Raw genomic sequence first — 15,467 nt, 5'->3', positions numbered from 1 at the left:
CAATACACAATTAAAACATCAAACCCCACAAACTCCCCCACAAACAAACAAAGACTTATAAAATGTAGCAAAGTGCTTGCAACCTACAGTCCATTAAAGTTCTATCGAGTAAAATATATTCCAGTGCCTCTTAAAATTGTCCAAGGACGGCACTCCCTGTCTCTCTTCGGAGAACCCATTCCGTAAAATGGGAGCCGCAGCAGAAAAAGCAGCAACGTGGGAGTCGGGGAGGGAGACGGAGCGTCTCGACCGCTTTTCTCGGCCAACCGTGCTTGCTACAATCTGTTAATGTTGCATGCGGAGGGGGGGCCGTGGTCCGAGGTCCAGCCAGGACAGCTGTGTTCCTTGGGCTGCGGGATCGTATCGGCGCTCCCCTGACAACCTATGATTAAAGGCCGACGCTTGTTTCGCGCTCTTAAAACGCAAGTTCTAGTCCCTGCTGCCCACCTCTGGCAGCTGGGCTGATACGTACTAGACAAACACACGCAAGGCCCTCTTGGCACCGCGATGCATGATCTGAGAAACAGCCCTCGAAGCGAGCGCTCTTTCCTACACACAAAACAGATGTTTGCTCAGGAGAGGGAAAATGTCATTTGGGCGGGGAAGCAGGAAGCTCCGTGTGTGAGAGGCCTGTAAAATTGTCTGCTGCGAACGGAACGGGAGTGGTTTTTAAAGTGTCCGCAGATGGCGTTAGGATCTTGCCCTGAGCAACTTTGAGGGCAGTGTCTTTCTCTCAGCTTAGCCTACCTTAAGGGGTTGTTGAGAAGCTAAGAGGGAGGCAGGCAGGTGCTGTTTATGCCCCTCAGACCGTCTCAGAGAAAGGATGAGGAGGAATAGAATAAATATTTGGCCTTTTTGTAAGTCCCTACGTTCTTCTCCATTATTCCTCAATTCAGCCTGATTCGTGCAGGCCAGGGAATTTAGGTGAAGAAGAAGAAGAAGAAGAAGAAGAAGAAGAAGAAGAAGAAGAAGAAGAAGAAGAAGAAGAAGAAGAAGAAGAAGAAGAAGAAGAAGAAGAAGAAGAAGAAGAAGAAGAAGAAGAAGAAAGAAGAAGAGAAGAAGAAGAAGGAGAAGAGGAGGGAGGGGCCGAGGGAGGGAGGAGAAGAGGAGGGATGGGCCGAGGAGGGAGGAAGGGAGGAGGGATGGGCCGAGGAGGGAGGAAGGGAGGAGGGATGGGCCGAGGAGGGAGGAAGGGAGGAGGAGGAGGAGGAGGAGGAGGAGGAGTTTGGATTCATATCCCACTTTTCTCAGCCATAAGGAGTCTCAAAATACTTTGGGCTTCGGCCCTTCCTAAGCCAGTGGTCTTCAGCTGATGGGGAGGGCCCCTCAGGTTCACAGTGGAGCTTCCCAACTGTTGTGGGGAGTTTTGTTGCTGCTTTTTTGGGGAAAAATCTATATATATTGAGGCGCGTGAAAAAGGCTCTGGGTGCCCTTTGCATGCATGCTGAGAGGAGCAGTAGGACAGGTCACCGAGCAGAGAGGATTTTAGCACTGTTGGGCTTAGGTCAGTGGTGGGATCCAAAAAATTTAGTAACAGGTTCCCATGGTGGTGGGATTCAAACTGTGGCGTGAAGAAGGCCAATGCAGGGCTGTGGGCAGGGCTGGCAACGGGCGTACAGTGCATTCCAAGAAGTAGCGGGCAACGTTCCTGGTGGGAGGAGGGGCTGTGGCAAGGATGCAGCCGCTGTGCCGGTCCTTGGGCGGGAAACGAATGCACGCAGGCGCAGGCTGCCACGCACGCCGGTGCACCTCCTGCTAGACTGCTTCAAGTTCTGCGCGCTACTGCCGAGAGGAGGGGCGTAACTAAGGCCAAAATCACGTGGCAAAATCACCCATTAGTCACCCCCTCTCGGCACACACAAATAATTAGTAACCTACTCTCGGGAACCTGTGAGAACCTGCTGGATCCCACCTCTGGCTTAGGTACTCCGGCCCATCCTTTTCCTATCAAATGGATGCTATCAGTGGTGGGATTCAGGCGGTTCACGCCGGTTCGGTGGAACCAGCACCTAATTTTTTGTTGAGTTCCGGGAACCAGTTGTGAAAAGCAGCCTTGCCGCCCGGCTGCTCTGAGGCACTAAAACCTCCGTCTCCCACTCTCCCAGGGGAGGAAGAGCGAGGGAGCTTTCAGAGCCCTAGAGCAATTGGGTAGCAAGGCACCCAGCTGCTCTGAGGTGCTAAAAGCCCCATTGCCCCCTCCCCCAGGGTTTCAGAGCAACGGCGGCAAGACCCCCTCCTCCCCTTCGCCCCCGCAAGAAGTTCCTCCACAGCAGGTAAGTGGGCAGCGGAGGAGGTGTAACCAGAGGTGGGATCCAGCAGGTTCTCACAGGTTCCAGAGAGTAGGTTACTAATTATTTGGGTGTGCCGAGAGGGGGTTTTGCCACGTGATTTTTGTCTTAGACAGCAGCAGTGGTGTAGGAGGTTAAGAGCTCGTGTATCTAATCTGGAGGAACCAGGTTTGATTCCCCGCTCTGCCGCCTGAGCTGTGGAGGCTTATCTGGGGAATTCAGATTAGCCTGGGCACTCCCACACACGCCAGCTGGATGACCTTGGGCTAGTCACAGCTTCTCGGAGCTCTCTCAGCCCCACCTACCTCACAGGGTGTTTGTTGTGAGGGGGGAAGGGCAAGGAGATTGTCAGCCCCTTTGAGTCTCCTGCAGGAGAGAAAGGGGGATATAAATCCAAACTCCTCCTCCTCCTCTCCTCCTCCTCCTCTCCTCCTCCTCCTCTTCCTCCTCCTCTTCTTCTTCTTCTTCTTCTTCTTCTTCTTCTTCTTCCTCTCAGCAGTAGCGCGCAGAACTTGAAGCAGTCCAGCAGGAGGTGCACCGGCGTGCGTGGCAGCCTGCACCTGTGTGCCTTCGCGTTCCTGCCCAAGGGCAGCCCCTTGGCAAGGCAAGAGCTGCGTCCTTGCCACAGCCCCGCCCAGGAATGCCCCGCCCCCGGAATGCCCGGCCATGCCCCCATCATGCCCCGCCCAGCCCCTTTGGCACTACGCCACAGTTTGAATCCCACCACCGTGGGAACCTGTTACTAAAATTTCTGGATCCCACCACTGGGTGTAACGGGGCACGGTGGGGGGGGGTACAGAGGGGGCATGCACGGTGTGGGGGACCGGGTTTTAAATTCTCTTCCCTTGAAAACCTTATGTGGTCTCCATAAGTCGACTGTAATGGATATCAGGCAACGGGGTGTTAGGAAAAGACCTCCCCAAGACCCTGATAGGAACCACTGCCCACAGTCATCAGGAAATGCATGACAGCCCTTGAATTCAACCCAGATAAGCAAGGATCGCACTCGCCATAGGCCTTACTTGGCACGAGTCTGCGTTTTCTTTCAGCTCAGATTCCGGCGCATCTCCAACTCTCTGCACGAAGAGGAAAACTAAATGTTTCCTCAGAAAGTGAACTGGCAAAAGCGCCCGTTTTCGCAGCCGTTTGTCACCCTGGCTCTCTGAGCGTACTGACAGGGCTCGTAAATCACATTCCTAGTCCGTTCAAGGTCGCTTCCATCTCTAACGCAAGGCAGCCTGAACCGTTCGACTGCCTGAGGCGGAAAATCCAACTTAAAACATCTCCGCACATAATAATTAGCACACCCCGTTTTGCAGCTTCCATTCCATTTCGGCAGGGCCGGCTCAGGAGAATTGCACTGTGGTTTGGGGCCCGATTCGGCATATAAAACTGCCTGTCACCCACACTGTCCTCCTTAGTGTCGAACAATGCAAGAGGCGGGAAATGTTTGCCTTGTCTCCTGAGTGCTTTTTCAAAAAAAAATGTTTTACTTCAGTGTCACTGTGGGGACCTTATGGGAGAAAGGGGTGATTTCATTGTTCCTTCAAGACAGTTTTCCTTGTCAAAAATTACATTCCCAAGGCAGCATTCCCTCTCTCTGGGATTTCTTTTCCCTTGCTGGGAGAACATAAGAGGATTTCGTGGTTGTTTCCACCTCCCAAAACTTCCCTGTGTCAGAACTTCCAAGGTGCTCACAGGGTGAAAAATATTGGGGACCCCTACATTGTGGTTTCCGGCAAATGATGCCCAGAGGCAGCGTGGTGTAGTGGTTAAGAGCAGGTGGATTCTAATCGGGAGAACCGGGTTTGATTCCCCACTCCTCCACTTTGAGTGTATGTGGAGGCTTCATCTTGGTGAACCAGATGTGCTCGCGACTCTCCTACTGTTCCCCCCACGTCGGAGTGACCTTTGGGCTAGTCACCCGTTCTCCTCAGGACTCCCTCTCAGCCCCACCTACCTCACCCAGGTGTCTGCTGCTTGGGGAGAGGAAGAGGAAAGGGAGCTTTGTAGGCCACCTTGGTTGGAATCCCCCACTCACCGTCTTGAAAGCCAGGTTTCAGAACACACAACCTAACCAGGTTTGAGGGATCGAATTACCTCCCTCATTGCTTTGGGCGTGGCAGATTCCGCTTTCTGACTGCTCGTTCTCTCCCGTTAATCCGGTGTTTCGGCAGGGGACCTTGGTTGCAAGTGGTATACAGACTCCCATTGACCACGATTTCCAGAGCTGATCCGAGGGGTGGGATGAGGGTTGAAACCCTGATTCGCTTCCCGCACTCTGGAGTGTGACGCAATTGCACTCCGGGACTAACCAATCAGCACTGGCGATGCACGCCAGCCAGCCTTTTCCCTTGGATTACTGCTTCCTTTTGCGATTGGCCAGTAGAAGGGGATACAAATGTTAAACAGTCAAATGTGTAACTTTGAATCGTTAATAGTTTACATAGGTAACAATTGACTGTTTGCACAGTTAAACGTTAAACTTTTACACACTGGTTTTTTTGCTCACGCCCCTACAATGTACATTTCCGCAAGAGCTGGTAGGGAAAGGTCCCGCGCATCAAGGCACGCCGCTACAGCCAATCTAGGGAAGACCGTCAGCCGTTTGAAGCTGAAGGCTCACAATCCTTGGTAGTGGGGATTGCTAAGAGTTCTGCAACCGGGTGTGTCTGCTGTGTGCTCGCTGCGGTGGGGAGGGAGAAACTCTGATGAAGAGGACACAGTTTCACACCGAACAGGTTTGGATCTGCGTGCACATTTCAAGTGGGGATTCGACCCTTGAATCTCCTTACAGGAGAGAAGTGTGGGATATAAGTCCAAACTCTTCTCTTCTCAGATGGGCAACTCCTCTGTGCATTGACAATCCAACCAGCACAAGTACAGTTAGCATGACAGTAGTGCAACAGGGCATGGCACTGTTAGTGAAACAGAAATAAATAAGTAAATAAATAAATTTGAAGTGAAATAAATACATAAATAAAATAATACTCCCATGCGTTCCTTAGCGGGAGAGCGGTGGCACTGTGGTAGAACACCTGCTTTTCATGCAGAAGGTCCAATCCCCCGGCATCTGCGATTAAATTGAACAGGTAAGAGGTAATATGAAAAATCTTGCTTAGGATCCTGAAGAGCAGCTGCTGATCTGAGCGGGGAATACCAACTTTGGCCCTTTCCCCACTTACCTTTGCTGACCTTTGCTGCGCGCTACTCTCAGCGTGCGGCATCTCTGGCGTGCGCCTGGGCGTCCCCACGACCCCGCACTCTGCGCGGGGTCATCAATTGGCGCCGTTTCGAGGAGTGCCAGGGATGCCATGCGCTGAGGGGGCGCGAGAGCGGTAGTGTCGGGGCAGCTGCATTGTCGCCGCCCCTGTAGTGGGGAGTGCCGGGGGACTCCGCGCTACTTGAGGAGAGTAGCGCGGGGCTTAAGGAAGTGGGGAAAGGGCCTTTGACAAATGCAATAGCCTGATTCATATGAGGCAGCTTCTCGTGTGCGTGAGCTCTGTATCTGTCATTGTTCTATCCCATGGGTCTTCAACCTGCGGCTCTCCAGATGTTCATGGACTACAATTCCCAACAGCCCCTGCCAGCATGGCCCAAGTGGCCATGCTGGCAATGGCTGATGGGATTTGTAGTCCATGAACATCTGGAGAGCCGCAGGTTGAAGACCGCTGTTCTATCCAGATAGTACGGTCACACATGAATTGACGGTTGACCAACACTCATCATATGCTCCCCTCAATGGTGGTCCTTTCCGTTCCTTCACCAGGCATGGAAGAAGCGATGGTTTATCCTCCGCAGCGGCCGCATGAGTGGGGACCCGGACGTGCTGGAGTATTACAAGAACGACCATTCCAAGAAGCCGCTTCGCGTGATCAACCTCAACTTCTGCGAGCAGGTGGACGCGGGCCTCACCTTCAACAAGAAGGAGCTGCACGACAGCTACGTCTTCGACATCAAGACCAGCGAAAGGACCTTCTACCTGGTGGCCGAGACAGAGGATGACATGAACAAGTGGGTCCGGAGCATCTGCCAGATCTGCGGGTTCAACCAATCCGAAGAGAACTCAGGTACGGCTAGTAGCTTTTTGCGTCAGGGGCGAACGATGGACTTTCAAAACAGGATGAGGTCGTGACTCAAAAGCCAGCAAATGTCGCTTGTCGCGTGCACAAACTTTAAAAGCTGGGAATGCTTTCAGGGTGGGGGTCTTTGGAAGGTGATGGTGAGGGGCTGCAGCTCTGTTGGAGAATCTCTGATTTGGGGTGCTGTGTGGTTTCCGGGCTGTATGGCCGTGTTCTAGCAGCATTCTCTCCTGACGTTTCGCCTGCATCTGTGGCTGGCATCTTCAGAGGATCTGATGGTAGGAATGGAAAGCAAGTGGAGTATATATACTGTGAGGTCAAAAGGTGAGGCCATCTGAATAGAGTAGCCCTGCATGTGAGTCACAGAGAAGTCTGTAGCATGGGAGTAACAATGAAGATAGCAAGGTCAATAGGTGAATGGACCGGAATAGAATATTGACCTTGCTATCTTCATTGTTACTCCCAGGCTACAGACTTCTCTGTCACTCACATGCCAGGCTACTCTATTCAGATGGCCTCATCTTTTGACCTCACAGGTATATATACTCCACATGCTTTCCATTCCTACCATCAGATCCTCTGAAGATGCCAGCCACAGATCCATGTGAAACGTCAGGAGAGAATGCTGCTAGAACACGGCCACACAGCCCGGAAACCACACAGCGCCCCAGTGATTCCGGCCGTGAAAGCCTTCGACAATACAATCTCTGATTTGCATGCAGAAGGGCCCGGGTTCGAGTCCTTGGGATTTTCAATTAAAAGATCACCGAGTAAATGTTACGAAAGACCCCCCCAATCCTGAGAGCTGTTCCCAGTCTGAATAGAAATACTGACTGATGGACTCTGATTCAGTCAGGACAAGGCAGTTTCATATATATGGTTTTACTCTTAAAAATTTCAGTCATCATCCCATCATTAAGAGGGGACAAACAGACAGAGGTGTCTGATAACACAGATAGATTTGATTCATGTAATCAAACAACTTCATCTTAGACAATGCTGAGGTAAAAACTGACAATTTCTTACACACCTGAGCAGCTTCCAAAGAGCCAGTGTGGTATAGTGGTTGGAGGGCTGGGCTAGGCTCTAGAAGACCCAAGTTCGAATCCCCCCGCAGCCATGAGTGCTCACTGGCTGACCTTGGGCCGGTCACACACTCTGAGAGTCACCGACCTCACAAGATTGTTGTGAGGATGAAATGGAGGAGAGACAAATGATGCGAAAGGTGGGGTAGGAGTGAGGGAGATAAGCGAGTTAAAATTACCATTGTTCTCCTTTTGTCCTCACGGCAACCCTGTGAGGTAGGTTAAGCTGAGAGTAAGTGCCTGGGGTGTCCTCTGTCCTGGAGGCCATTTGTTGCACGAAGTCCACTCCTCATCTAAAAGTAGGGCAAGGTCATGCCTTCAGGTAACATTCACTTGGCCAAGTCAGCACTAGGTTCAGTGGTGGGATCCAAAGATTTTAGTAACAGGTTCCCATGGTGGTGGGATTCAAACAGTGGCGTAGCGCCAATGGGGATGGGTGGGGCACGACGGGGACGTGGCCGGGCATTCCGGGGGCGGGGCATTAATAATTTGTCTGTTACTGTAAAAAAAAAGTTCCTAATTTCCAGCTGGTATCTTTCTGTCCATCATTTAAACTCATTATAGCAAATCCTTTAGTCTACTGCCATCAGAAACAACTACTTCTCCTCTAATTGACTGCCTGTCAAATACTTAATACTTTCGAATACTTAATTTTGTTTCTAGCAATCAAAAGAAGGAGACTTTCCTTAAACAAGGAACTTTAACATATTTCTAAAACATGTTTTTAAAACAGCCCAACAGGGAGATTCCTCTACAGAAGCACTGTGGATATCAATACCAGGGGTGAAGCATAGTTTAACAGTAGGAATATATTATCGTCCCCCTGACCAAAGTGCACAAGAGGATTCTGAGATGGAAAAAGAAATTAGAGAGGCCAACAAAAGCAAAAATGTCGTGGTAATGGGCGATTTTAACTATCCCCACATAAACTGGAAAAATGCATGTTCAGGTCATAGTAAGGAGAGAACATTCCTGGATATGCTAAATGACTGTGGCTTAGAGCAGATGGTTGTGGAACCAACCAGGGGAGAGGTGATCCTAGATCTAATTCTATGTGGGACCCAGGACCTGGTGCGGGAAGTCAGTGTTGTTGAGCAGATAGGGAACAGCGACCACAATGCTGTCAGATTCAGTATCCCTGCATGCGAACAAGTGACAACTACTAATGTAGTTACATTCGCCTTCAGAAAGGGAAATTTCTCAAAGATGAGGGGGATAGTGCGCAGGAAGCTGAAAGGGAAAATCAAGAGAGTCAAAAATGTCCAAGGTGCTTGGAGGTTATTTAAAACACAGTTTAAAAAGTTCAGCTGGAATGTGTTCCCGCAGGTTAGGAAAGGCAGCGCCCAGTCCAAAAGAAAGCCACCATGGTTAACAAGGGAGGTTGAGGAAATTATTAGGAAAAAAAAGATGTCTTTTAGAAAATGGAAGTCCAACTCAACTGATGAAGAATACCAGAGAGAACACAAATGGTGGCAAAAGAGAAGCAAGTTAGCTGTAAGGGAGGCAAAAAAGGATTATGAGGAACGCATGGCTGCGAACATCAAGACTAGCAACAAACAGTTCTTCAAGTACATCAAAAGCAGGAAGCCAGCTAGGGAAGCCGTAGGCCCGTTAGATGATGAAGGAACAAAAGGTGTGCTAAAAGATGACAGGGAGATTGCAGAGAAGCTGAATGAATTCTTTGCATCTGTCTTCACCCAAGAGGAGGTGAGGAATAATTCCTGCACCTGAACCAAGCTTCTTAGGAGGTGATCTGAGGAACTAGCGAAGATAGTGGTAGACAAGGAAGAAGTTCTGGCAGCCATTGATAAACTAAATGCTACCAAATCCCCTGGCCCAGATTGCATTCATCCAAGAGTTCTTAAAGAGCTCAAGCATGAAATTGCTGATGTTCTCACATTAATATGCAACTTATCCCTGAAATCAGGCTCCATCCCTGAAGACTGGAAGATGGCCAATGTCACACCAATCTTTAAGAAAGGGTCTAGGGGGGACCCAGGAAATTACAGGCCAGTCAGTTTGACATCTGTTCCTGGTAAATTAGTAGAATCTGTCATTAAAGATAAAATTATAAAACATGTAGAAAAGCAAGACCTGCTGAGGAAGAGTCAGCATGGCTTTTGTAGAGGCAGGTCCTGTCTTACAAACTTACTAGAGTTCTTTGAGGGTGTAAACAGACATGTGGATAAGGGGGAACCAGTGGACATTGTCTACTTGGATTTCCAAAAGGCTTTTGACAAAGTTCCTCACCAGAGACTGTTGAGAAAACTCAGCAATGAAGGAATAAGAGGGGAACTCCTCCTATGGATTAAAAACTGGTTGAGGAACAGGAAACAAAGGGTGGGTATAAATGGGAAGTTCTCACAATGGAGAGATGTCGGGAGTGGTGTCCCCCAAGGATCCGTTATGGGACCAGTGCTCTTTAACTTATTCATAAATGACCTGGAAGTAGGGGTGGGTAGTGTGGTGGCCAAGTTTGCAGATGATACCAAATTATGTAGGGTGGTAAGAACCACAAAGGATTGCGAAGAGCTCCAAGTGGACCTTGATAAATTAGGTGAGTGGGCTAAGAAATGGCAAATGCAGTTCAATGTAGCAAAATGTAAAGTGATGCACATAGGGGCAAAAAATCCAAACTTCACATACACGCTACAGGGGTCAGTGCTATCAGTCACAGACCAGGAAAGGGATTTGGGCGTCTTAGTTGATAGTTCCACTCAATGGATGGCAACTCAATGCATGGCAGCTGTGAAAAAGGCAAACTCTATACTGGGGATCATTAGGAAAGGAGTTGATAATAAAACTGCAAGGATTGTCATGCCCTTATATAAAGCAGTGGTGCGACCGCACTTGGAGTACTGTGTTCAGTTCTGGTCGCCACATCTCAAAAAGGATATCGAAGAGATAGAAAAAGTGCAGAGAAGGGCAACGAGGATGATTGAAGGATTGGAGCACCTTCCTTATGAGGAGAGGCTGCAGCGTTTGGGACTCTTTAGTTTGGAGAGGAGACGTCTGAGGGGGGATATGATTGAAGTCTATAAAATTATGCATGGGGTAGAAAATGTGGACAGAGACATTTTTCTCTCTTTCTCACAATACTAGAACCAGGGGGCATTCATTGAAAATGCTGGGGGGAAGAATTAGGACTAATAAAAGGAAACACTTCTTCACGCAACGTGTGATTGGTGTTTGGAATATGCTGCCACAGGAGGTGGTGATGGCCACTAACCTGGATAGCTTTAAAAGGGGCTTGGACAGATTTATGGAGGAGAAGTCAATTTATGGCTACCAATCTTGATCCTCCTTGATCTCAGATTGCAAATGCCTTAGCAGACCAGGTGCTCAGGAGCAGCAGCAGCAGCAGAAGGCCATTGCTTTCACATCCTGCATGTGAGCTCCCAAAGGCACCTGGTGGGCCACTGCGAGTAGCAGAATGCTGGACTAGATGGACTCTGGTCTGATCCAGCAGGCTAGTTCTTATGTTCTTATGAGAATTATCCCGTTTTCTACCTTCGCTAACCAGCCACATAGGAAACAACAGGACTTTATGATTTTTGGGCCTAATGGAACTTCTAACGGAAAAGCAGACCCAATTAGTAACCCCCTCTTGGCACCCACAAATCATTAGTAACCCACTCTCTGGAACTGGTGAGAACCTGCTGGATCCCACCTCTGACTGGGTTGCACACAGGATGCTGCATAATTCATTATAGTAACATCCGTTTCTCATGGGAGTGGTGGAATAGCCGTATGCCTTTCAACGCACCGCAGGTGGCAGGGTGGCGTTTTAAAAGGGGCCGGCAAACCCTTCGTGTGCAGGCGGCCGTTCCCACTTTGACCTGCACTTATCAGTTTCAAGGGCCAGATTCCAGCTGGCTCGCCCTCTCAGGCAAGGATCCCACCAGCGGGATCTGCGACCGTAAATGAATGCTAGAAAGATCCCGTCAGCAGTCGGTTTTGCAGAATCGGCACGGGGCTTCCGAGCGCAAAAGGACTCCTTGGCTTTCGTTCCTCGGGAGCGCTGTGGATAAAACTAAGCTGTGGACAAGTCGTTCCCCGAGAGAGGAGAGGAATGGTTTAAAATGGGGGGGGGGAGCCCTGATGGGAGTATTCTCTTCCCTCCCCTCTTCACCCCCTCCCGGCGTGATCTCAAGGGCAGGCGAGCGAGAACAGAGTGGAGACGAACGTGCCTAATGCTCAAAGAAAGGAAGCGCTTCCACCTGCCGAGCCCAATTTCTGATTGGGGCTCCCGAGAGCGGTAATGCTACGAGGCAGCACACTCAACAGACACATCCAATTGCATTAGAAAGGAGAGGCATCTTGGGCTGGGGAAGAGTCATTTTAAAGCTGTTTTGTGCTATAGCCGTGGTGGCGAACCTTTGGCACTCCAGATGTTATGGACTACAATTCCCATCAGCCCCTGCCAGCATGGCCAATTGGCCATGCTGGCAAGGGCTGGTGGGAATTGTAGTCCATAACATCTGGAGTGCCAGAGGTTCGCCACCACTGTGCTATAGGAAGGCCGGAATCTTGAATTTCCAGTGGGCATATTGGAGGGGGTAAACTTTGGGATATGTAAGCCTGTGAGTTACATCTAACTATTCAAAGCCCCCTAAAATCTGTCCCAAAGACTGGCCTCGCTTCTGGATTCTTCTTCTTCTACCACACGGCAGCATTTGAACTGGACCTCCGAAGATTGCTCCGGCTTAGCTGTTGTACAGATTGTGGAGCTTGAGGAATAATAAATGAATGCAGGCTAGGGCAGGGGTGTCAAACTCGCGGCCCTCCGGATGTTCATGAACTACCATTCCCATCAGTCCCTCCCAACATGAGCATTGGCTATACTGGCAAGGGCTGATGGGAATTGTAGTTCATGAACATCTGGAGGGCCGCAAGTTTGACACCTGTGGGCTAGGGGATCTGCTAAATTGGTTGCAAGGAGAGCCTGCAAGCAGAATCCTGCAATTTTTTTTCTCTTCAAATATTTGAAAATAGTTTTTATTTATGTCACTTCATTAAAATTCACAATCCAAATTTCCTCACTGTTCACTGTACATTTACAATTGCTTTTAGGTTATCCTTCAAATATACCAGATAATGCATAAACCATATACAATATTAATCCAATATCACAATTGCTAGAGTAAAAGAAAAAAAGCGAAAAAGAAGGGGGGAAAGATACAAATTAAGAATTACTAACTGTGTATTAAGAATCAGACATAGCGGCATAGAAGCAGAAAGAGATGAAAGAAGAAAGTTTTGATTAAAGAAGATAGACGAGAAGACCAAGAAAAGACCTCCACTTAGCTTTTCCATTATTGTTGGCCAATGCTCTCACATCCTGCAGGTGAGCTCCCAAAGGCACCTGGTGGGCCACTGTGAGTAGCAGAGTGCTGTACTAGATGGACTCTGGTCTGATCCAGCAGGCTACTTCTTATGTTCTTATGTTGTTAGTATTTTCCTTAATTCTTAAGCTCCTATTCATTAATTCTATGTACATTACATTGAATAATATTATTTCCTTTATACAATTTCTTACTTGGTCGGTAAATGAGTACCTAGCTCATAGCTAGGGGGTAAAGAATACCAGGGGAAAGCAATGGCAGACTGCCCCACAGAATCCTGCAATATTATGGGCACTGAACTGCACCAACTGTCTGACCAGCAAATCAACGGTGCGATATTTGCCTGGATGTTTGTCATCTCGGAGGCAGGAAAACAGCGCCGGCGGCAGCAGAGGCCAACCGCTTCCTGACCATTGTGTGCCATGCGCTCCCGTTTCCTCTCTTGCAGATTCGTGCGAGTGGCACTTGTGTCTGGAGCGGTGGGAGGCTGGGGGAGGAGCGAAGAACGATCATGAGCTGATTAACAATGACTCCGGTTTGCTAGCAAAGGGCAGTCCGATCGTCCTGGGGATTTTATTTTGGTGAGCCTATCAGGAGGGGAAACGGTGGAGAGGTTGAACCTTCTGGAAAGAGGCTAGGTCATTTCTCTGCAATATGCAGCACCTAGCACACTGCTGAACAGAGGCGTACCAGGGGTAAATGGCGCCGGGAGACAAATTGTCTCCAGGACGCCCACCAGGCTCTGCCCACCCTGGCTCCGCCCCCACTGCCCTCAACCCCGCCCATGTCACCATGGACATGGGCAAGGTCTAGGGTGCCCACCTCCCCCCCCCAGACTCCCCCTGCCGGCTGGGTTCCCCTCCGGGCAGGCCAGAAGAGACTGCAGTCCCGGCCTCAGAGACCTTCTTTTATAAGCACTGAGGTGGGGGAGGGGGCTTGGGGAGCAGGAAGGGGCGGGACTTCCTGCTCCCCAAGCCCCACCCCAGGCCTCAGTGCTTATAAAAGAAGGTCTCCGAGGCCGGGACTGCAGTCTCTTCTGGCCTGCCCGGAGGGGAGGTCAGAAGAGACTGCAGGAAGGGAGGGGGGAGTCCAGGGCGGGGTTGAGGGTGCTTGGAGGCAGCAGGAAGTCCTGCTGTCTCGTCGTTTTTGCATGCCTCGGACGGGGTCGAGGCACGTGAAAACGACGAGACAGCAGGACTTCCTGGTCACGTGGGGGGCCGATTTTGCGCCCCCCCCCCACGTGACCAGCAGTGTGGCGCCCGGGGACAAGGGGTACCCCTTGTCCCTAGGCAGATACGCCACTGCTGCTGAACCCCACCCCTTGCCTCCGTGAGGGGGTGGGCTCGATGGCGTGCGGCTGGGGCGCACACCATGACAGAAAGGTGTGCGCCCGGGGACATGGGTGACCCCATATCCCTATAAACCCTACACCTCTGGGGTAGATCATCATACACAAAGCAGCCTTATGCTTTGATCATCAAAGTTAGCATTGTCTGCTCAGGCAGGCAGGCACTTTCCAGGGTCTCTGCCAGAGGACTTTCACATCACCAACTGCCTGGTCCTTTTTTACTGGATATATACTGAACCTGGGACTCTTCATCCAAAGCCGAGGTGCTTCCCCTGAGCCACAGCCCCTGCGCTCTGTGATGTTATTTCCACGGGAACCCAGAAGTGCTGTCAGGTAGCTCTAGGAATTGCCCAGAAGCGGCTGACGATTCCTAGATCTACCCAGGGTTACAGGCAACCAAGAAGTTTGCCAGAAGTTTGGCCTCCGCTTAAACAGGCTGTTTCTGATTGTCTTCTGGCAACGGCCCTGCTGTCTTTTGCCGAACAGTCTTAGCACTGAAATACCATTGCATGCATGCAAAAAAACGGAAGAAAATAGCCCATCTTTGAAGCAGTAACGTTGTTGGCAGCTGCTTCTCTCTCTCTCTCTCTCTCTCTCTCTCTCTCTCTCTCTCTCTCTCTCTCTCTCTCTTCTCTTGTGAATGTCTTTGACCCTACGTTTCCTGAGTCACAAACAGCCAGTTATTTTAAGAACGCAGCATTATTTGGCGTGCTTTTTAGACAGTAAACAATTCCAGAGAAGGAACATATTTGGCACAGAGAGGTTTCTGGAGAGCGTTTGAGCAGCCCTGCACCCCACCCACTCCCCCAAATCAGCTGATAGGCAGTACATAAAACCTTTTGCAGGCCAGAAGACCATGTATATCAGCAATATGCTATGGCCAGCCCAATCCGTGGGGGCCAGGAGGATTCCCTTCTGAAGGTGGTACAACCCTGCTTCGGTGCAAGGGGCAAATGTTTTCATCTGAGCTGGGTTGATCATGTCTGTTGTGAGGCAGGATGGTCCATGTGGAAAGGGGCTACAGTGGGTTAGAAACTTGATTAAGAAGAAGAAGAAGAGGAGGAGGAGGAGGGGGGGGGAGGAGGAGGAGGAGGAGGAGGAGGAGTTTGGATTCATATCCCCCCTTTCTCTCCTGCAGGAGACTCAAAGGGGCTGACAATCTCCTTGCCCTTCCCCCCTCACAACAAACACCCTGTGAGGTAGGTGGAGCTGAGAGAGCTCCGAGAAGCTGTGACTAGCCCAAGGTCACCCAGCTGGCGTGTGTGGGAGTGTACAGGCTAATCTGAATTCCCCGGATAAGCCTCCACAGCTCAGGCGGC

The 15,467-nt window shown here is 50.2% G+C and overlaps 1 pseudogene; it reads left to right on the top strand.

Annotated features, from left to right (window-relative positions):
• Positions 1–15,467, top strand: part of LOC125431248 — a 196,203-nt pseudogene that overhangs the window by 116,126 nt on the left and 64,610 nt on the right.

Source organism: Sphaerodactylus townsendi, linkage group LG04 (genome assembly GCF_021028975.2).
Source record: "Sphaerodactylus townsendi isolate TG3544 linkage group LG04, MPM_Stown_v2.3, whole genome shotgun sequence".
NCBI lineage: Eukaryota > Metazoa > Chordata > Lepidosauria > Squamata > Sphaerodactylidae > Sphaerodactylus > Sphaerodactylus townsendi.
Note: the sequence above shows the minus strand (reverse complement) of the source record. Positions and strands in the feature narration are given on the sequence as shown.